A 17,467-nucleotide genomic window follows, 5' to 3' on the forward strand; every position below is an offset into this window, starting at 1 on the left:
TAAGTTCTCATTACAAAAGCTCTTTGTCAGAAGTGGGATTTGAACCCACGCCTCCATTCGGAGACCAGAATTCTCAACAACTGAGAAGGTTGATATTCCTTGAGTCTGGTGCCTTAGACCACTCGGCCATCCTGACACAAACATCTTTGTTTGTTAAGGTCAGTCATATCACTGTCCATGGTTAAATACATTCAAAAATGATATGAGATGTATTTCCTTTACATGAATTCAAGTTCTCATTACAAAAGCTCTTTGTCAGAAGTGGGATTTATCCCACGCCTCCATTTGGAGACCAGAATTCTCAACAACTGAGAAGGTTGAAATTCCTTGAGTCTGGCGCCTTAGACCACTCGGCCATCCTGACACAAACATCTTATTTTGTTAAGGTCAGTCATATCACTGTCCATGGTTAAATACATACAAAAATAATATAAGATGTATTTCCTTTACATTAATTCAAGTTCTCACTACAAAAGCTCTTTGTCAGAAGTGGGATTTGAACCCACGCCTCCATTCGGAGACCAGAATTCTCAACAACTGAGAAGGTTGATATTCCTTGAGTCTGGCGCCTTAGACCACTCGGCCATCCTGACACATACATCTAACTTTGTAAAGGTCAGTCATATCACTGTCCATGGTTAAATAAATACAAGAATAATATAAGATGTATTTCCTTTACATTAATTCAAGTTCTCACTACAAAAGCTCTTTGTCAGAAGTGGGATTTGAACCAATGCTTCCATTTGGAGACCAGAATTCCCACGCCTCCATTTGGAGACCAGAATTCTCAACAACTGAGAAGGTTGATATTCCTTGAGTCTGGCGCCTTAGACCACTCGGCCATCCTGACACAAACATCTTATTTTGTTAAGGTCAGTCATATCACTTCAATGGTTAAATACATACAAAAATAATATAAGATGTATTTCCTTTACATTAATTCAAGTTCTCATTACAAAAGCTCTTTGTCAGAAGTGGGATTTGAACCCACGCCTCCATTCAGAGACCAGAATTCTCAACAACTGAAAAGGTTGATATTCCTTGAGTCTGGCGCCTTAGACCACCCGGCCATCTTGACACAAACATCTTATTTTGTTAAGGTCAGTCATATCACTTCAATGGTTAAATACATACAAAAATAATATAAGATGTATTTCCTTTACATTAATTCAAGTTCTCACTACAAAAGCTCTTTGTCAGAAGTGGGATTTGAACCCTCGCCTCCATTTGGAGACCAGAATTCTTAACAACTGAGAAGGTTGATTTTCCTTGAGTCTGGCGCCTTAGACCACTCGGCCATCCTGACACAAACATCTTATTTTGTTAAGGTCAGTCATATCACTGTCCATGGTTAAATACTTAAAAAAAATAATTGAAGATGTATTTCCTTTACATGAATTCAAGTTCTCATTACAAAAGCTCTTTGTCAGAAGTGGGATTTGAACCCTCGCCTCCATTTGGAGACCAGAATTCTCAACAACTGAGAAGGTTGATACTCCTTGAGTCTGGCGCCTTAGACCACTCGGCCATCCTGACACAAACATCTTTTTTTGTTAAGGTCAGTCATATCACTGTCCATGGTTAAATACATTCAAAAATGATATGAGATGTATTTCCTTTACATGAATTCAAGTTCTCATTACAAAAGCTCTTTGTCAGAAGTGGGATTTATCCCACGCCTCCATTTGGAGACCAGAATTCTCAACAACTGAGAAGGTTGATATTCCTTGAGTCTGGCGCCTTAGACCACTCGGCCATCCTGACACAAACATCTTTTTTTGTTAAGGTCAGTCATATCACTGTCCATGGTTAAATACATACAAAAATAATATAAGATGTATTTCCTTTACATTAATTCAAGTTCTCACTACAAAAGCTCTTTGTCAGAAGTGGGATTTGAACCCACGCCTCCATTTGGAGACCAGAATTCTCAACAACTGAGAAGGTTGATATTCCTTGAGTCTGGCGCCTTAGACCACTCGGCCATCCTGACACAAACATCTTTTTTTGTTAAGGTCAGTCATATCACTGTCCATGGTTAAATACATACAAAAATGATATGAGATGTATTTCCTTTACATGAATTCAAGTTCTCATTACAAAAGCTCTTTGTCAGAAGTGGGATTTATCCCACGCCTCCATTTGGAGACCAGAATTCTCAACAACTGAGAAGGTTGATATTCCTTGAGTCTGGCGCCTTAGACCACTCGGCCATCCTGACACAAACATCTTTTTTTTTGTTAAGGTCAGTCATATCACTGCAATGGTTAAATACATACAAAAATAATATAAGATGTATTTCCTTTACATGACTTTAAGTTCTCATTACAAAAGCTCTTTGTCAGAAGTGGGATTTGAACCCACGCCTCCATTCGGAGACCAGAATTCTCAACAACTGAGAAGGTTGATATTCCTTGAGTCTGGCGCCTTAGACCACTCGGCCATCCTGACACAAACATCTTATTTTGTTAAGGTCAGTCATATCACTGCAATGGTTAAATACATACAAAAATAATATAAGATGTATTTCCTTTACATTAATTCAAGTTCTCACTACAAAAGATCTTTGTCAGAAGTGGGATTTGAACCCACGCCTCCATTCGGAGACCAGAATTCTTAACAACTGAGAAGGTTGATTTTCCTTGAGTCTGGCGCCTTAGACCACTCGGCCATCCTGACACAAACATCTTATTTTGTTAAGGTCAGTCATATCACTGTCCATGGTTAAATACACACAAAAATAATATAAGATGTATTTCCTTTACATTAATTCAAGTTCTCACTACAAAAGCTCTTTGTCAGAAGTGGGATTTGAACCCACGCCTCCATTCGGAGACCAGAATTCTCAACAACTGAGAAGGTTGATATTCCTTGAGTCTGGCGCCTTAGACCACTCGGCCATCCTGACACATACATCTAACTTTGTAAAGGTCAGTCATATCACTGTCCATGGTTAAATACATACAAGAATAATATAAGATGTATTTCCTTTACATTAATTCAAGTTCTCACTACAAAAGCTCTTTGTCAGAAGTGGGATTTGAACCAATGCTTCCATTTGGAGACCAGAATTCCCACGCCTCCATTTGGAGACCAGAATTCTCAACAACTGAGAAGGTTGATATTCCTTGAGTCTGGCACCTTAGACCACTCAGCCATCCTGACACATACATATAACTTTGTTAAGGTCAGTCATATCACTGTCCATGGTTAAATACATACAAAAAAATATAAGATGTATTTCCTTTACATTAATTCAAGTTCTCATTACAAAAGCTCTTTGTCAGAAGTGGGATTTGAACCCACGCCTCCATTCAGAGACCAGAATTCTCAACAACTGAGAAGGTTGATATTCCTTGAGTCTGGTGCCTTAGACCACTCGGCCATCCTGACACAAACATCTTTGTTTGTTAAGGTCAGTCATATCACTGTCCATGGTTAAATACATTCAAAAATGATATGAGATGTATTTCCTTTACATGAATTCAAGTTCTCATTACAAAAGCTCTTTGTCAGAAGTGGGATTTATCCCACGCCTCCATTTGGAGACCAGAATTCTCAACAACTGAGAAGGTTGAAATTCCTTGAGTCTGGCGCCTTAGACCACTCGGCCATCCTGACACAAACATCTTATTTTGTTAAGGTCAGTCATATCACTGTCCATGGTTAAATACATACAAAAATAATATAAGATGTATTTCCTTTACATTAATTCAAGTTCTCACTACAAAAGCTCTTTGTCAGAAGTGGGATTTGAACCCACGCCTCCATTCGGAGACCAGAATTCTCAACAACTGAGAAGGTTGATATTCCTTGAGTCTGGCGCCTTAGACCACTCGGCCATCCTGACACATACATCTAACTTTGTAAAGGTCAGTCATATCACTGTCCATGGTTAAATAAATACAAGAATAATATAAGATGTATTTCCTTTACATTAATTCAAGTTCTCACTACAAAAGCTCTTTGTCAGAAGTGGGATTTGAACCAATGCTTCCATTTGGAGACCAGAATTCCCACGCCTCCATTTGGAGACCAGAATTCTCAACAACTGAGAAGGTTGATATTCCTTGAGTCTGGCGCCTTAGACCACTCGGCCATCCTGACACAAACATCTTATTTTGTTAAGGTCAGTCATATCACTTCAATGGTTAAATACATACAAAAATAATATAAGATGTATTTCCTTTACATTAATTCAAGTTCTCATTACAAAAGCTCTTTGTCAGAAGTGGGATTTGAACCCACGCCTCCATTCAGAGACCAGAATTCTCAACAACTGAAAAGGTTGATATTCCTTGAGTCTGGCGCCTTAGACCACCCGGCCATCTTGACACAAACATCTTATTTTGTTAAGGTCAGTCATATCACTTCAATGGTTAAATACATACAAAAATAATATAAGATGTATTTCCTTTACATTAATTCAAGTTCTCACTACAAAAGCTCTTTGTCAGAAGTGGGATTTGAACCCTCGCCTCCATTTGGAGACCAGAATTCTTAACAACTGAGAAGGTTGATTTTCCTTGAGTCTGGCGCCTTAGACCACTCGGCCATCCTGACACAAACATCTTATTTTGTTAAGGTCAGTCATATCACTGTCCATGGTTAAATACTTAAAAAAAATAATTGAAGATGTATTTCCTTTACATGAATTCAAGTTCTCATTACAAAAGCTCTTTGTCAGAAGTGGGATTTGAACCCTCGCCTCCATTTGGAGACCAGAATTCTCAACAACTGAGAAGGTTGATACTCCTTGAGTCTGGCGCCTTAGACCACTCGGCCATCCTGACACAAACATCTTTTTTTGTTAAGGTCAGTCATATCACTGTCCATGGTTAAATACATTCAAAAATGATATGAGATGTATTTCCTTTACATGAATTCAAGTTCTCATTACAAAAGCTCTTTGTCAGAAGTGGGATTTATCCCACGCCTCCATTTGGAGACCAGAATTCTCAACAACTGAGAAGGTTGATATTCCTTGAGTCTGGCGCCTTAGACCACTCGGCCATCCTGACACAAACATCTTTTTTTGTTAAGGTCAGTCATATCACTGTCCATGGTTAAATACATACAAAAATAATATAAGATGTATTTCCTTTACATTAATTCAAGTTCTCACTACAAAAGCTCTTTGTCAGAAGTGGGATTTGAACCCACGCCTCCATTTGGAGACCAGAATTCTCAACAACTGAGAAGGTTGATATTCCTTGAGTCTGGCGCCTTAGACCACTCGGCCATCCTGACACAAACATCTTTTTTTGTTAAGGTCAGTCATATCACTGTCCATGGTTAAATACATACAAAAATGATATGAGATGTATTTCCTTTACATGAATTCAAGTTCTCATTACAAAAGCTCTTTGTCAGAAGTGGGATTTATCCCACGCCTCCATTTGGAGACCAGAATTCTCAACAACTGAGAAGGTTGATATTCCTTGAGTCTGGCGCCTTAGACCACTCGGCCATCCTGACACAAACATCTTTTTTTTTGTTAAGGTCAGTCATATCACTGCAATGGTTAAATACATACAAAAATAATATAAGATGTATTTCCTTTACATGACTTTAAGTTCTCATTACAAAAGCTCTTTGTCAGAAGTGGGATTTGAACCCACGCCTCCATTCGGAGACCAGAATTCTCAACAACTGAGAAGGTTGATATTCCTTGAGTCTGGCGCCTTAGACCACTCGGCCATCCTGACACAAACATCTTATTTTGTTAAGGTCAGTCATATCACTGCAATGGTTAAATACATACAAAAATAATATAAGATGTATTTCCTTTACATTAATTCAAGTTCTCACTACAAAAGATCTTTGTCAGAAGTGGGATTTGAACCCACGCCTCCATTCGGAGACCAGAATTCTTAACAACTGAGAAGGTTGATTTTCCTTGAGTCTGGCGCCTTAGACCACTCGGCCATCCTGACACAAACATCTTATTTTGTTAAGGTCAGTCATATCACTGTCCATGGTTAAATACACACAAAAATAATATAAGATGTATTTCCTTTACATTAATTCAAGTTCTCACTACAAAAGCTCTTTGTCAGAAGTGGGATTTGAACCCACGCCTCCATTCGGAGACCAGAATTCTCAACAACTGAGAAGGTTGATATTCCTTGAGTCTGGCGCCTTAGACCACTCGGCCATCCTGACACATACATCTAACTTTGTAAAGGTCAGTCATATCACTGTCCATGGTTAAATACATACAAGAATAATATAAGATGTATTTCCTTTACATTAATTCAAGTTCTCACTACAAAAGCTCTTTGTCAGAAGTGGGATTTGAACCAATGCTTCCATTTGGAGACCAGAATTCCCACGCCTCCATTTGGAGACCAGAATTCTCAACAACTGAGAAGGTTGATATTCCTTGAGTCTGGCACCTTAGACCACTCAGCCATCCTGACACATACATATAACTTTGTTAAGGTCAGTCATATCACTGTCCATGGTTAAATACATACAAAAAAATATAAGATGTATTTCCTTTACATTAATTCAAGTTCTCATTACAAAAGCTCTTTGTCAGAAGTGGGATTTGAACCCACGCCTCCATTCAGAGACCAGAATTCTCAACAACTGAGAAGGTTGATATTCCTTGAGTCTGGCGCCTTAGACCACTCGGCCATCCTGACACAAACATCTTATTTTGTTAAGGTCAGTCATATCACTGCAATGGTTAAATACATACAAAAATAATATACGATGTATTTCGTTTACATTAATTCAAGTTCTCACTACAAAAGCTCTTTGTCAGAAGTGGGATTTGAACCCACGCCTCCATTCGGAGACCAGAATTCTCAACAACTGAGAAGGTTGATATTCCTTGAGTCTGGCGCCTTAGACCACTCGGCCATCCTGACACAAACATCTTTTTTTGTTAAGGTCAGTCATATCACTGTGCATGGTTAAATACATTCAAAAATGATATGAGATGTATTTCCTTTACATGAATTCAAGTTCTCTTTACAAAAGCTCTTTGTCAGAAGTGGGATTTATCCCACGCCTCCATTTGGAGACCAGAATTCTCAACAACTGAGAAGGTTGATATTCCTTGAGTCTGGCGCCTTAGACCATTCGGCCATCCTGACACAAACATCTTTTTTTGTTAAGGTCAGTCATATCACTGCAATGGTTAAATACATACAAAAATAATATAAGATGTATTTCCTTTACATGACTTTAAGTTCTCATTACAAAAGCTCTTTGTCAGAAGTGGGATTTGAACCCACGCCTCCATTCGGAGACCAGAATTCTCAACAACTGAGAAGGTTGATATTCCTTGAGTCTGGCGCCTTAGACCACTCGGCCATCCTGACACACACATCTTATTTTGTTAAGGTCAGTCATATCACTGCAATGGTTAAATACATACAAAAATAAAATAAGATGTATTTCCTTTACATTAATTCAAGTTCTCACTACAAAAGATCTTTGTCAGAAGTGGGATTTGAACCCACGCCTCCATTCGGAGACCAGAATTCTTAACAACTGAGAAGGTTGATTTTCCTTGAGTCTGGCGCCTTAGACCACTCGGCCATCCTGACAGAAACATCTTATTTTGTTAAGGTCAGTCATATCACTGTCCATGGTTAAATACACACAAAAATAATATAAGATGTATTTCCTTTACATTAATTCAAGTTCTCACTACAAAAGCTCTTTGTCAGAAGTGGGATTTGAACCCACGCCTCCATTCGGAGACCAGAATTCTCAACAACTGAGAAGGTTGATATTCCTTGAGTCTGGCGCCTTAGACCACTCGGCCATCCTGACATATACATCTAATTTTGTAAAGGTCAGTCATATCACTGTCCATGGTTAAATACATACAAGAATAATATAAGATGTATTTCCTTTACATTAATTCAAGTTCTCACTACAAAAGCTCTTTGTCAGAAGTGGGATTTGAACCAATGCTTCCATTTGGAGACCAGAATTCCCACGCCTCCATTTGGAGACCAGAATTCTCAACAACTGAGAAGGTTGATATTCCTTGAGTCTGGCACCTTAGACCACTCAGCCATCCCTACACAAACATCTTATTTTGTTAAGGTCAGTCATATCACTGTCCATGGTTAAATACACACAAAAATAATATAAGATGTATTTCCTTTACATTAATTCAAGTTCTCACTACAAAAGCTCTTTGTCAGAAGTGGGATTTGAACCCACGCCTCCATTCGGAGACCAGAATTCTCAACAACTGAGAAGGTTGATATTCCTTGAGTCTGGCGCCTTAGACCACTCGGCCATCCTGACACATACATCTAACTTTGTAAAGGTCAGTCATATCACTGTCCATGGTTAAATACATACAAGAATAATATAAGATGTATTTCCTTTACATTAATTCAAGTTCTCACTACAAAAGCTCTTTGTCAGAAGTGGGATTTGAACCAATGCTTCCATTTGGAGACCAGAATTCCCACGCCTCCATTTGGAGACCAGAATTCTCAACAACTGAGAAGGTTGATATTCCTTGAGTCTGGCACCTTAGACCACTCAGCCATCCTGACACATACATATAACTTTGTTAAGGTCAGTCATATCACTGTCCATGGTTAAATACATACAAAAAAATATAAGATGTATTTCCTTTACATTAATTCAAGTTCTCATTACAAAAGCTCTTTGTCAGAAGTGGGATTTGAACCCACGCCTCCATTCAGAGACCAGAATTCTCAACAACTGAGAAGGTTGATATTCCTTGAGTCTGGCGCCTTAGACCACTCGGCCATCCTGACACAAACATCTTTTTTTGTTAAGGTCAGTCATATCACTGTGCATGGTTAAATACATTCAAAAATGATATGAGATGTATTTCCTTTACATGAATTCAAGTTCTCTTTACAAAAGCTCTTTGTCAGAAGTGGGATTTATCCCACGCCTCCATTTGGAGACCAGAATTCTCAACAACTGAGAAGGTTGATATTCCTTGAGTCTGGCGCCTTAGACCATTCGGCCATCCTGACACAAACATCTTTTTTTGTTAAGGTCAGTCATATCACTGCAATGGTTAAATACATACAAAAATAATATAAGATGTATTTCCTTTACATGACTTTAAGTTCTCATTACAAAAGCTCTTTGTCAGAAGTGGGATTTGAACCCACGCCTCCATTCGGAGACCAGAATTCTCAACAACTGAGAAGGTTGATATTCCTTGAGTCTGGCGCCTTAGACCACTCGGCCATCCTGACACACACATCTTATTTTGTTAAGGTCAGTCATATCACTGCAATGGTTAAATACATACAAAAATAAAATAAGATGTATTTCCTTTACATTAATTCAAGTTCTCACTACAAAAGATCTTTGTCAGAAGTGGGATTTGAACCCACGCCTCCATTCGGAGACCAGAATTCTTAACAACTGAGAAGGTTGATTTTCCTTGAGTCTGGCGCCTTAGACCACTCGGCCATCCTGACAGAAACATCTTATTTTGTTAAGGTCAGTCATATCACTGTCCATGGTTAAATACACACAAAAATAATATAAGATGTATTTCCTTTACATTAATTCAAGTTCTCACTACAAAAGCTCTTTGTCAGAAGTGGGATTTGAACCCACGCCTCCATTCGGAGACCAGAATTCTCAACAACTGAGAAGGTTGATATTCCTTGAGTCTGGCGCCTTAGACCACTCGGCCATCCTGACATATACATCTAATTTTGTAAAGGTCAGTCATATCACTGTCCATGGTTAAATACATACAAGAATAATATAAGATGTATTTCCTTTACATTAATTCAAGTTCTCACTACAAAAGCTCTTTGTCAGAAGTGGGATTTGAACCAATGCTTCCATTTGGAGACCAGAATTCCCACGCCTCCATTTGGAGACCAGAATTCTCAACAACTGAGAAGGTTGATATTCCTTGAGTCTGGCACCTTAGACCACTCAGCCATCCTGACACATACATATAACTTTGTTAAGGTCAGTCATATCACTGTCCATGGTTAAATACATACAAAAAAATATAAGATGTATTTCCTTTACATTAATTCAAGTTCTCATTACAAAAGCTCTTTGTCAGAAGTGGGATTTGAACCCACGCCTCCATTCAGAGACCAGAATTCTCAACAACTGAGAAGGTTGATATTCCTTGAGTCTGGCGCCTTAGACCACTCGGCCATCCTGACACAAACATCTTATTTTGTTAAGGTCAGTCATATCACTGTCCATGGTTAAATACATTCAAAAATGATATGAGATGTATTTCCTTTACATGAATTCAAGTTCTCATTACAAAAGCTCTTTGTCAGAAGTGGGATTTATCCAACGCCTCCATTTGGAGACCAGAATTCTCAACAACTGAGAAGGTTGATATTCCTTGAGTCTGGCGCCTTAGACCACTCGGCCATCCTGACACAAACATCTTTTTTTGTTAAGGTCAGTCATATCACTGTCCATGGTTAAATACATTCAAAAATAATATAAGATGTATTTCCTTTACATGAATTCAAGTTCTCATTACAAAAGCTCTTTGTCAGAAGTGGGATTTGAACCCACGCCTCCATTTGGAGACCAGAATTCTCAACAACTGAGAAGGTTGATATTCCTTGAGTCTGGCGCCTTAGACCACTCGGCCATCCTGACACAAACATCTTTTTTTGTTAAGGTCTGTCATATCACTTCAATGGTTAAATACATACAAAAATAATATAAGATGTATTTCCTTTACATTAATTCAAGTTCTCACTACAAAAGCTCTTTGTCAGAAGTGGGATTTGAACCCACGCCTCCATTCGGAGACCAGAATTCTCAACAACTGAGAAGGTTGATATTCCTTGAGTCTGGCGCCTTAGACCACTCGGCCATCCTGACACATACATCTAACTTTGTAAAGGTCAGTCATATCACTGTCCATGGTTAAATACATACAAGAATAATATAAGATGTATTTCCTTTACATTAATTCAAGTTCTCACTACAAAAGCTCTTTGTCAGAAGTGGGATTTGAACCAATGCTTCCATTTGGAGACCAGAATTCCCACGCCTCCATTTGGAGACCAGAATTCTCAACAACTGAGAAGGTTGATATTCCTTGAGTCTGGCACCTTAGACCACTCAGCCATCCTGACACATACATATAACTTTGTTAAGGTCAGTCATATCACTGTCCATGGTTAAATACATACAAAAAAATATAAGATGTATTTCCTTTACATTAATTCAAGTTCTCATTACAAAAGCTCTTTGTCAGAAGTGGGATTTGAACCCACGCCTCCATTCAGAGACCAGAATTCTCAACAACTGAGAAGGTTTATATTCCTTGAGTCTGGCGCCTTAGACCACTCGGCCATCCTGACACAAACATCTTATTTTGTTAAGGTCAGTCATATCACTGCAATGGTTAAATACATACAAAAATAATATACGATGTATTTCGTTTACATTAATTCAAGTTCTCACTACAAAAGCTCTTTGTCAGAAGTGGGATTTGAACCCACGCCTCCATTCGGAGACCAGAATTCTCAACAACTGAGAAGGTTGATATTCCTTGAGTCTGGCGCCTTAGACCACTCGGCCATCCTGACACATACATCTAACTTTGTAAAGGTCAGTCATATCACTGTCCATGGTTAAATACATACAAGAATAATATAAGATGTATTTCCTTTACATTAATTCAAGTTCTCACTACAAAAGCTCTTTGTCAGAAGTGGGATTTGAACCAATGCTTCCATTTGGAGACCAGAATTCCCACGCCTCCATTTGGAGACCAGAATTCTCAACAACTGAGAAGGTTGATATTCCTTGAGTCTGGCACCTTAGACCACTCAGCCATCCTGACACATACATATAACTTTGTTAAGGTCAGTCATATCACTGTCCATGGTTAAATACATACAAAAAAATATAAGATGTATTTCCTTTACATTAATTCAAGTTCTCATTACAAAAGCTCTTTGTCAGAAGTGGGATTTGAACCCACGCCTCCATTCAGAGACCAGAATTCTCAACAACTGAGAAGGTTGATATTCCTTGAGTCTGGCGCCTTAGACCACTCGGCCATCCTGACACAAACATCTTATTTTGTTAAGGTCAGTCATATCACTGCAATGGTTAAATACATACAAAAATAATATACGATGTATTTCGTTTACATTAATTCAAGTTCTCACTACAAAAGCTCTTTGTCAGAAGTGGGATTTGAACCCACGCCTCCATTCGGAGACCAGAATTCTCAACAACTGAGAAGGTTGATATTCCTTGAGTCTGGCGCCTTAGACCACTCGGCCATCCTGACACATACATCTAACTTTGTAAAGGTCAGTCATATCACTGTCCATGGTTAAATACATACAAGAATAATATAAGATGTATTTCCTTTACATTAATTCAAGTTCTCACTACAAAAGCTCTTTGTCAGAAGTGGGATTTGAACCAATGCTTCCATTTGGAGACCAGAATTCCCACGCCTCCATTTGGAGACCAGAATTCTCAACAACTGAGAAGGTTGATATTCCTTGAGTCTGGCACCTTAGACCACTCAGCCATCCTGACACATACATATAACTTTGTTAAGGTCAGTCATATCACTGTCCATGGTTAAATACATACAAAAAAATATAAGATGTATTTCCTTTACATTAATTCAAGTTCTCATTACAAAAGCTCTTTGTCAGAAGTGGGATTTGAACCCACGCCTCCATTCAGAGACCAGAATTCTCAACAACTGAGAAGGTTGATATTCCTTGAGTCTGGCGCCTTAGACCACTCGGCCATCCTGACACAAACATCTTATTTTGTTAAGGTCAGTCATATCACTGCAATGGTTAAATACATACAAAAATAATATACGATGTATTTCGTTTACATTAATTCAAGTTCTCACTACAAAAGCTCTTTGTCAGAAGTGGGATTTGAACCCACGCCTCCATTCGGAGACCAGAATTCTCAACAACTGAGAAGGTTGATATTCCTTGAGTCTGGCGCCTTAGACCACTCGGCCATCCTGACACAAACATCTTTTTTTGTTAAGGTCAGTCATATCACTGTGCATGGTTAAATACATTCAAAAATGATATGAGATGTATTTCCTTTACATGAATTCAAGTTCTCTTTACAAAAGCTCTTTGTCAGAAGTGGGATTTATCCCACGCCTCCATTTGGAGACCAGAATTCTCAACAACTGAGAAGGTTGATATTCCTTGAGTCTGGCGCCTTAGACCATTCGGCCATCCTGACACAAACATCTTTTTTTGTTAAGGTCAGTCATATCACTGCAATGGTTAAATACATACAAAAATAATATAAGATGTATTTCCTTTACATGACTTTAAGTTCTCATTACAAAAGCTCTTTGTCAGAAGTGGGATTTGAACCCACGCCTCCATTCGGAGACCAGAATTCTCAACAACTGAGAAGGTTGATATTCCTTGAGTCTGGCGCCTTAGACCACTCGGCCATCCTGACACACACATCTTATTTTGTTAAGGTCAGTCATATCACTGCAATGGTTAAATACATACAAAAATAAAATAAGATGTATTTCCTTTACATTAATTCAAGTTCTCACTACAAAAGATCTTTGTCAGAAGTGGGATTTGAACCCACGCCTCCATTCGGAGACCAGAATTCTTAACAACTGAGAAGGTTGATTTTCCTTGAGTCTGGCGCCTTAGACCACTCGGCCATCCTGACAGAAACATCTTATTTTGTTAAGGTCAGTCATATCACTGTCCATGGTTAAATACACACAAAAATAATATAAGATGTATTTCCTTTACATTAATTCAAGTTCTCACTACAAAAGCACTTTGTCAGAAGTGGGATTTGAACCCACGCCTCCATTCGGAGACCAGAATTCTCAACAACTGAGAAGGTTGATATTCCTTGAGTCTGGCGCCTTAGACCACTCGGCCATCCTGACATATACATCTAATTTTGTAAAGGTCAGTCATATCACTGTCCATGGTTAAATACATACAAGAATAATATAAGATGTATTTCCTTTACATTAATTCAAGTTCTCACTACAAAAGCTCTTTGTCAGAAGTGGGATTTGAACCAATGCTTCCATTTGGAGACCAGAATTCCCACGCCTCCATTTGGAGACCAGAATTCTCAACAACTGAGAAGGTTGATATTCCTTGAGTCTGGCACCTTAGACCACTCAGCCATCCTGACACATACATATAACTTTGTTAAGGTCAGTCATATCACTGTCCATGGTTAAATACATACAAAAAAATATAAGATGTATTTCCTTTACATTAATTCAAGTTCTCATTACAAAAGCTCTTTGTCAGAAGTGGGATTTGAACCCACGCCTCCATTCAGAGACCAGAATTCTCAACAACTGAGAAGGTTGATATTCCTTGAGTCTGGCGCCTTAGACCACTCGGCCATCCTGACACAAACATCTTATTTTGTTAAGGTCAGTCATATCACTGTCCATGGTTAAATACATTCAAAAATGATATGAGATGTATTTCCTTTACATGAATTCAAGTTCTCATTACAAAAGCTCTTTGTCAGAAGTGGGATTTATCCAACGCCTCCATTTGGAGACCAGAATTCTCAACAACTGAGAAGGTTGATATTCCTTGAGTCTGGCGCCTTAGACCACTCGGCCATCCTGACACAAACATCTTTTTTTGTTAAGGTCAGTCATATCACTGTCCATGGTTAAATACATTCAAAAATAATATAAGATGTATTTCCTTTACATGAATTCAAGTTCTCATTACAAAAGCTCTTTGTCAGAAGTGGGATTTGAACCCACGCCTCCATTTGGAGACCAGAATTCTCAACAACTGAGAAGGTTGATATTCCTTGAGTCTGGCGCCTTAGACCACTCGGCCATCCTGACACAAACATCTTTTTTTGTTAAGGTCTGTCATATCACTTCAATGGTTAAATACATACAAAAATAATATAAGATGTATTTCCTTTACATTAATTCAAGTTCTCACTACAAAAGCTCTTTGTCAGAAGTGGGATTTGAACCCACGCCTCCATTCGGAGACCAGAATTCTCAACAACTGAGAAGGTTGATATTCCTTGAGTCTGGCGCCTTAGACCACTCGGCCATCCTGACACATACATCTAACTTTGTAAAGGTCAGTCATATCACTGTCCATGGTTAAATACATACAAGAATAATATAAGATGTATTTCCTTTACATTAATTCAAGTTCTCACTACAAAAGCTCTTTGTCAGAAGTGGGATTTGAACCAATGCTTCCATTTGGAGACCAGAATTCCCACGCCTCCATTTGGAGACCAGAATTCTCAACAACTGAGAAGGTTGATATTCCTTGAGTCTGGCGCCTTAGACCACTCGGCCATCCTGACACAAACATCTTATTTTGTTAAGGTCAGTCATATCACTGCAATGGTTAAATACATACAAAAATAATATACGATGTATTTCGTTTACATTAATTCAAGTTCTCACTACAAAAGCTCTTTGTCAGAAGTGGGATTTGAACCCACGCCTCCATTCGGAGACCAGAATTCTCAACAACTGAGAAGGTTGATATTCCTTGAGTCTGGCGCCTTAGACCACTCGGCCATCCTGACACATACATCTAACTTTGTAAAGGTCAGTCATATCACTGTCCATGGTTAAATACATACAAGAATAATATAAGATGTATTTCCTTTACATTAATTCAAGTTCTCACTACAAAAGCTCTTTGTCAGAAGTGGGATTTGAACCAATGCTTCCATTTGGAGACCAGAATTCCCACGCCTCCATTTGGAGACCAGAATTCTCAACAACTGAGAAGGTTGATATTCCTTGAGTCTGGCACCTTAGACCACTCAGCCATCCTGACACATACATATAACTTTGTTAAGGTCAGTCATATCACTGTCCATGGTTAAATACATACAAAAAAATATAAGATGTATTTCCTTTACATTAATTCAAGTTCTCATTACAAAAGCTCTTTGTCAGAAGTGGGATTTGAACCCACGCCTCCATTCAGAGACCAGAATTCTCAACAACTGAGAAGGTTGATATTCCTTGAGTCTGGCGCCTTAGACCACTCGGCCATCCTGACACAAACATCTTATTTTGTTAAGGTCAGTCATATCACTGCAATGGTTAAATACATACAAAAATAATATACGATGTATTTCGTTTACATTAATTCAAGTTCTCACTACAAAAGCTCTTTGTCAGAAGTGGGATTTGAACCCACGCCTCCATTCGGAGACCAGAATTCTCAACAACTGAGAAGGTTGATATTCCTTGAGTCTGGCGCCTTAGACCACTCGGCCATCCTGACACAAACATCTTTTTTTGTTAAGGTCAGTCATATCACTGTGCATGGTTAAATACATTCAAAAATGATATGAGATGTATTTCCTTTACATGAATTCAAGTTCTCTTTACAAAAGCTCTTTGTCAGAAGTGGGATTTGAACCCACGCCTCCATTTGGAGACCAGAATTCTCAACAACTGAGAAGGTTGATATTCCTTGAGTCTGGCGCCTTAGACCACTCGGCCATCCTGACACAAACATCTTATTTTGTTAAGGTCAGTCATATCACTGTCCATGGTTAAATACATACAAGAATAATATAAGATGTATTTCCTTTACATTAATTCAAGTTCTCACTACAAAAGCTCTTTGTCAGAAGTGGGATTTGAACCAATGCTTCCATTTGGAGACCAGAATTCCCACGCCTCCATTTGGAGACCAGAATTCTCAACAACTGAGAAGGTTGATATTCCTTGAGTCTGGCACCTTAGACCACTCAGCCATCCTGACACATACATATAACTTTGTTAAGGTCAGTCATATCACTGTCCATGGTTAAATACATACAAAAAAATATAAGATGTATTTCCTTTACATTAATTCAAGTTCTCATTACAAAAGCTCTTTGTCAGAAGTGGGATTTGAACCCACGCCTCCATTCAGAGACCAGAATTCTCAACAACTGAGAAGGTTGATATTCCTTGAGTCTGGCGCCTTAGACCACTCGGCCATCCTGACACAAACATCTTATTTTGTTAAGGTCAGTCATATCACTGTCCATGGTTAAATACATTCAAAAATGATATGAGATGTAATTCCTTTACATGAATTCAAGTTCTCATTACAAAAGCTCTTTGTCAGAAGTGGGATTTATCCAACGCCTCCATTTGGAGACCAGAATTCTCAACAACTGAGAAGGTTGATATTCCTTGAGTCTGGCGCCTTAGACCACTCGGCCATCCTGACACAAACATCTTTTTTTGTTAAGGTCAGTCATATCACTGTCCATGGTTAAATACATTCAAAAATAATATAAGATGTATTTCCTTTACATGAATTCAAGTTCTCATTACAAAAGCTCTTTGTCAGAAGTGGGATTTGAACCCACGCCTCCATTTGGAGACCAGAATTCTCAACAACTGAGAAGGTTGATATTCCTTGAGTCTGGCGCCTTAGACCACTCGGCCATCCTGACACAAACATCTTTTTTTGTTAAGGTCAGTCAT

General features: G+C 38.6%; 1 protein-coding gene and 47 non-coding genes across 48 annotated transcripts in view; all 48 read right to left on the minus strand.

The window, feature by feature from the left end:
* Window positions 1–17,467, minus strand: part of opn8c (opsin 8, group member c) — a 123,379-nt gene that overhangs the window by 31,042 nt on the left and 74,870 nt on the right. The gene's annotated exons all lie outside the window — the stretch shown is intronic.
* Window positions 25–136, minus strand: trnal-caa (transfer RNA leucine (anticodon CAA)). The gene is made up of 2 exons: window positions 99–136; window positions 25–70 (listed from the first exon to the last, which is right to left on the minus strand). It is a non-coding gene; the product is annotated as a tRNA-Leu (tRNA).
* Window positions 482–593, minus strand: trnal-caa (transfer RNA leucine (anticodon CAA)). Its single transcript has 2 exons — window positions 556–593; window positions 482–527 (listed from the first exon to the last, which is right to left on the minus strand). It is a non-coding gene; the product is annotated as a tRNA-Leu (tRNA).
* trnal-caa (transfer RNA leucine (anticodon CAA)) lies at window positions 1,195–1,306 on the minus strand. The gene is made up of 2 exons: window positions 1,269–1,306; window positions 1,195–1,240 (listed from the first exon to the last, which is right to left on the minus strand). It is a non-coding gene; the product is annotated as a tRNA-Leu (tRNA).
* On the minus strand, window positions 1,425–1,536 carry trnal-caa (transfer RNA leucine (anticodon CAA)). The gene is made up of 2 exons: window positions 1,499–1,536; window positions 1,425–1,470 (listed from the first exon to the last, which is right to left on the minus strand). It is a non-coding gene; the product is annotated as a tRNA-Leu (tRNA).
* trnal-caa (transfer RNA leucine (anticodon CAA)) lies at window positions 1,882–1,993 on the minus strand. The gene is made up of 2 exons: window positions 1,956–1,993; window positions 1,882–1,927 (listed from the first exon to the last, which is right to left on the minus strand). It is a non-coding gene; the product is annotated as a tRNA-Leu (tRNA).
* Window positions 2,340–2,451, minus strand: trnal-caa (transfer RNA leucine (anticodon CAA)). Its single transcript has 2 exons — window positions 2,414–2,451; window positions 2,340–2,385 (listed from the first exon to the last, which is right to left on the minus strand). It is a non-coding gene; the product is annotated as a tRNA-Leu (tRNA).
* On the minus strand, window positions 2,568–2,679 carry trnal-caa (transfer RNA leucine (anticodon CAA)). The gene is made up of 2 exons: window positions 2,642–2,679; window positions 2,568–2,613 (listed from the first exon to the last, which is right to left on the minus strand). It is a non-coding gene; the product is annotated as a tRNA-Leu (tRNA).
* On the minus strand, window positions 2,797–2,908 carry trnal-caa (transfer RNA leucine (anticodon CAA)). Its single transcript has 2 exons — window positions 2,871–2,908; window positions 2,797–2,842 (listed from the first exon to the last, which is right to left on the minus strand). It is a non-coding gene; the product is annotated as a tRNA-Leu (tRNA).
* Window positions 3,282–3,393, minus strand: trnal-caa (transfer RNA leucine (anticodon CAA)). The gene is made up of 2 exons: window positions 3,356–3,393; window positions 3,282–3,327 (listed from the first exon to the last, which is right to left on the minus strand). It is a non-coding gene; the product is annotated as a tRNA-Leu (tRNA).
* On the minus strand, window positions 3,739–3,850 carry trnal-caa (transfer RNA leucine (anticodon CAA)). The gene is made up of 2 exons: window positions 3,813–3,850; window positions 3,739–3,784 (listed from the first exon to the last, which is right to left on the minus strand). It is a non-coding gene; the product is annotated as a tRNA-Leu (tRNA).
* Window positions 4,452–4,563, minus strand: trnal-caa (transfer RNA leucine (anticodon CAA)). The gene is made up of 2 exons: window positions 4,526–4,563; window positions 4,452–4,497 (listed from the first exon to the last, which is right to left on the minus strand). It is a non-coding gene; the product is annotated as a tRNA-Leu (tRNA).
* trnal-caa (transfer RNA leucine (anticodon CAA)) lies at window positions 4,682–4,793 on the minus strand. The gene is made up of 2 exons: window positions 4,756–4,793; window positions 4,682–4,727 (listed from the first exon to the last, which is right to left on the minus strand). It is a non-coding gene; the product is annotated as a tRNA-Leu (tRNA).
* Window positions 5,139–5,250, minus strand: trnal-caa (transfer RNA leucine (anticodon CAA)). Its single transcript has 2 exons — window positions 5,213–5,250; window positions 5,139–5,184 (listed from the first exon to the last, which is right to left on the minus strand). It is a non-coding gene; the product is annotated as a tRNA-Leu (tRNA).
* trnal-caa (transfer RNA leucine (anticodon CAA)) lies at window positions 5,597–5,708 on the minus strand. The gene is made up of 2 exons: window positions 5,671–5,708; window positions 5,597–5,642 (listed from the first exon to the last, which is right to left on the minus strand). It is a non-coding gene; the product is annotated as a tRNA-Leu (tRNA).
* On the minus strand, window positions 5,825–5,936 carry trnal-caa (transfer RNA leucine (anticodon CAA)). The gene is made up of 2 exons: window positions 5,899–5,936; window positions 5,825–5,870 (listed from the first exon to the last, which is right to left on the minus strand). It is a non-coding gene; the product is annotated as a tRNA-Leu (tRNA).
* Window positions 6,054–6,165, minus strand: trnal-caa (transfer RNA leucine (anticodon CAA)). Its single transcript has 2 exons — window positions 6,128–6,165; window positions 6,054–6,099 (listed from the first exon to the last, which is right to left on the minus strand). It is a non-coding gene; the product is annotated as a tRNA-Leu (tRNA).
* On the minus strand, window positions 6,539–6,650 carry trnal-caa (transfer RNA leucine (anticodon CAA)). The gene is made up of 2 exons: window positions 6,613–6,650; window positions 6,539–6,584 (listed from the first exon to the last, which is right to left on the minus strand). It is a non-coding gene; the product is annotated as a tRNA-Leu (tRNA).
* trnal-caa (transfer RNA leucine (anticodon CAA)) lies at window positions 6,767–6,878 on the minus strand. The gene is made up of 2 exons: window positions 6,841–6,878; window positions 6,767–6,812 (listed from the first exon to the last, which is right to left on the minus strand). It is a non-coding gene; the product is annotated as a tRNA-Leu (tRNA).
* Window positions 7,223–7,334, minus strand: trnal-caa (transfer RNA leucine (anticodon CAA)). Its single transcript has 2 exons — window positions 7,297–7,334; window positions 7,223–7,268 (listed from the first exon to the last, which is right to left on the minus strand). It is a non-coding gene; the product is annotated as a tRNA-Leu (tRNA).
* trnal-caa (transfer RNA leucine (anticodon CAA)) lies at window positions 7,451–7,562 on the minus strand. The gene is made up of 2 exons: window positions 7,525–7,562; window positions 7,451–7,496 (listed from the first exon to the last, which is right to left on the minus strand). It is a non-coding gene; the product is annotated as a tRNA-Leu (tRNA).
* On the minus strand, window positions 7,680–7,791 carry trnal-caa (transfer RNA leucine (anticodon CAA)). Its single transcript has 2 exons — window positions 7,754–7,791; window positions 7,680–7,725 (listed from the first exon to the last, which is right to left on the minus strand). It is a non-coding gene; the product is annotated as a tRNA-Leu (tRNA).
* Window positions 8,166–8,277, minus strand: trnal-caa (transfer RNA leucine (anticodon CAA)). The gene is made up of 2 exons: window positions 8,240–8,277; window positions 8,166–8,211 (listed from the first exon to the last, which is right to left on the minus strand). It is a non-coding gene; the product is annotated as a tRNA-Leu (tRNA).
* trnal-caa (transfer RNA leucine (anticodon CAA)) lies at window positions 8,651–8,762 on the minus strand. The gene is made up of 2 exons: window positions 8,725–8,762; window positions 8,651–8,696 (listed from the first exon to the last, which is right to left on the minus strand). It is a non-coding gene; the product is annotated as a tRNA-Leu (tRNA).
* Window positions 9,107–9,218, minus strand: trnal-caa (transfer RNA leucine (anticodon CAA)). The gene is made up of 2 exons: window positions 9,181–9,218; window positions 9,107–9,152 (listed from the first exon to the last, which is right to left on the minus strand). It is a non-coding gene; the product is annotated as a tRNA-Leu (tRNA).
* On the minus strand, window positions 9,335–9,446 carry trnal-caa (transfer RNA leucine (anticodon CAA)). The gene is made up of 2 exons: window positions 9,409–9,446; window positions 9,335–9,380 (listed from the first exon to the last, which is right to left on the minus strand). It is a non-coding gene; the product is annotated as a tRNA-Leu (tRNA).
* trnal-caa (transfer RNA leucine (anticodon CAA)) lies at window positions 9,564–9,675 on the minus strand. Its single transcript has 2 exons — window positions 9,638–9,675; window positions 9,564–9,609 (listed from the first exon to the last, which is right to left on the minus strand). It is a non-coding gene; the product is annotated as a tRNA-Leu (tRNA).
* Window positions 10,049–10,160, minus strand: trnal-caa (transfer RNA leucine (anticodon CAA)). Its single transcript has 2 exons — window positions 10,123–10,160; window positions 10,049–10,094 (listed from the first exon to the last, which is right to left on the minus strand). It is a non-coding gene; the product is annotated as a tRNA-Leu (tRNA).
* Window positions 10,506–10,617, minus strand: trnal-caa (transfer RNA leucine (anticodon CAA)). The gene is made up of 2 exons: window positions 10,580–10,617; window positions 10,506–10,551 (listed from the first exon to the last, which is right to left on the minus strand). It is a non-coding gene; the product is annotated as a tRNA-Leu (tRNA).
* Window positions 10,734–10,845, minus strand: trnal-caa (transfer RNA leucine (anticodon CAA)). Its single transcript has 2 exons — window positions 10,808–10,845; window positions 10,734–10,779 (listed from the first exon to the last, which is right to left on the minus strand). It is a non-coding gene; the product is annotated as a tRNA-Leu (tRNA).
* trnal-caa (transfer RNA leucine (anticodon CAA)) lies at window positions 11,219–11,330 on the minus strand. Its single transcript has 2 exons — window positions 11,293–11,330; window positions 11,219–11,264 (listed from the first exon to the last, which is right to left on the minus strand). It is a non-coding gene; the product is annotated as a tRNA-Leu (tRNA).
* On the minus strand, window positions 11,447–11,558 carry trnal-caa (transfer RNA leucine (anticodon CAA)). The gene is made up of 2 exons: window positions 11,521–11,558; window positions 11,447–11,492 (listed from the first exon to the last, which is right to left on the minus strand). It is a non-coding gene; the product is annotated as a tRNA-Leu (tRNA).
* Window positions 11,932–12,043, minus strand: trnal-caa (transfer RNA leucine (anticodon CAA)). The gene is made up of 2 exons: window positions 12,006–12,043; window positions 11,932–11,977 (listed from the first exon to the last, which is right to left on the minus strand). It is a non-coding gene; the product is annotated as a tRNA-Leu (tRNA).
* trnal-caa (transfer RNA leucine (anticodon CAA)) lies at window positions 12,160–12,271 on the minus strand. Its single transcript has 2 exons — window positions 12,234–12,271; window positions 12,160–12,205 (listed from the first exon to the last, which is right to left on the minus strand). It is a non-coding gene; the product is annotated as a tRNA-Leu (tRNA).
* On the minus strand, window positions 12,645–12,756 carry trnal-caa (transfer RNA leucine (anticodon CAA)). Its single transcript has 2 exons — window positions 12,719–12,756; window positions 12,645–12,690 (listed from the first exon to the last, which is right to left on the minus strand). It is a non-coding gene; the product is annotated as a tRNA-Leu (tRNA).
* Window positions 12,873–12,984, minus strand: trnal-caa (transfer RNA leucine (anticodon CAA)). The gene is made up of 2 exons: window positions 12,947–12,984; window positions 12,873–12,918 (listed from the first exon to the last, which is right to left on the minus strand). It is a non-coding gene; the product is annotated as a tRNA-Leu (tRNA).
* Window positions 13,329–13,440, minus strand: trnal-caa (transfer RNA leucine (anticodon CAA)). The gene is made up of 2 exons: window positions 13,403–13,440; window positions 13,329–13,374 (listed from the first exon to the last, which is right to left on the minus strand). It is a non-coding gene; the product is annotated as a tRNA-Leu (tRNA).
* Window positions 13,557–13,668, minus strand: trnal-caa (transfer RNA leucine (anticodon CAA)). Its single transcript has 2 exons — window positions 13,631–13,668; window positions 13,557–13,602 (listed from the first exon to the last, which is right to left on the minus strand). It is a non-coding gene; the product is annotated as a tRNA-Leu (tRNA).
* Window positions 13,786–13,897, minus strand: trnal-caa (transfer RNA leucine (anticodon CAA)). Its single transcript has 2 exons — window positions 13,860–13,897; window positions 13,786–13,831 (listed from the first exon to the last, which is right to left on the minus strand). It is a non-coding gene; the product is annotated as a tRNA-Leu (tRNA).
* On the minus strand, window positions 14,271–14,382 carry trnal-caa (transfer RNA leucine (anticodon CAA)). Its single transcript has 2 exons — window positions 14,345–14,382; window positions 14,271–14,316 (listed from the first exon to the last, which is right to left on the minus strand). It is a non-coding gene; the product is annotated as a tRNA-Leu (tRNA).
* Window positions 14,728–14,839, minus strand: trnal-caa (transfer RNA leucine (anticodon CAA)). The gene is made up of 2 exons: window positions 14,802–14,839; window positions 14,728–14,773 (listed from the first exon to the last, which is right to left on the minus strand). It is a non-coding gene; the product is annotated as a tRNA-Leu (tRNA).
* On the minus strand, window positions 14,956–15,067 carry trnal-caa (transfer RNA leucine (anticodon CAA)). Its single transcript has 2 exons — window positions 15,030–15,067; window positions 14,956–15,001 (listed from the first exon to the last, which is right to left on the minus strand). It is a non-coding gene; the product is annotated as a tRNA-Leu (tRNA).
* Window positions 15,441–15,552, minus strand: trnal-caa (transfer RNA leucine (anticodon CAA)). The gene is made up of 2 exons: window positions 15,515–15,552; window positions 15,441–15,486 (listed from the first exon to the last, which is right to left on the minus strand). It is a non-coding gene; the product is annotated as a tRNA-Leu (tRNA).
* On the minus strand, window positions 15,926–16,037 carry trnal-caa (transfer RNA leucine (anticodon CAA)). The gene is made up of 2 exons: window positions 16,000–16,037; window positions 15,926–15,971 (listed from the first exon to the last, which is right to left on the minus strand). It is a non-coding gene; the product is annotated as a tRNA-Leu (tRNA).
* Window positions 16,154–16,265, minus strand: trnal-caa (transfer RNA leucine (anticodon CAA)). Its single transcript has 2 exons — window positions 16,228–16,265; window positions 16,154–16,199 (listed from the first exon to the last, which is right to left on the minus strand). It is a non-coding gene; the product is annotated as a tRNA-Leu (tRNA).
* trnal-caa (transfer RNA leucine (anticodon CAA)) lies at window positions 16,383–16,494 on the minus strand. Its single transcript has 2 exons — window positions 16,457–16,494; window positions 16,383–16,428 (listed from the first exon to the last, which is right to left on the minus strand). It is a non-coding gene; the product is annotated as a tRNA-Leu (tRNA).
* trnal-caa (transfer RNA leucine (anticodon CAA)) lies at window positions 16,868–16,979 on the minus strand. Its single transcript has 2 exons — window positions 16,942–16,979; window positions 16,868–16,913 (listed from the first exon to the last, which is right to left on the minus strand). It is a non-coding gene; the product is annotated as a tRNA-Leu (tRNA).
* Window positions 17,325–17,436, minus strand: trnal-caa (transfer RNA leucine (anticodon CAA)). Its single transcript has 2 exons — window positions 17,399–17,436; window positions 17,325–17,370 (listed from the first exon to the last, which is right to left on the minus strand). It is a non-coding gene; the product is annotated as a tRNA-Leu (tRNA).

Source organism: Rhinichthys klamathensis, unplaced genomic scaffold (genome assembly GCF_029890125.1).
Source record: "Rhinichthys klamathensis goyatoka isolate OS25496 unplaced genomic scaffold, OSU_Roscu_1.1 h1tg000196l_1, whole genome shotgun sequence".
NCBI lineage: Eukaryota > Metazoa > Chordata > Actinopteri > Cypriniformes > Leuciscidae > Rhinichthys > Rhinichthys klamathensis.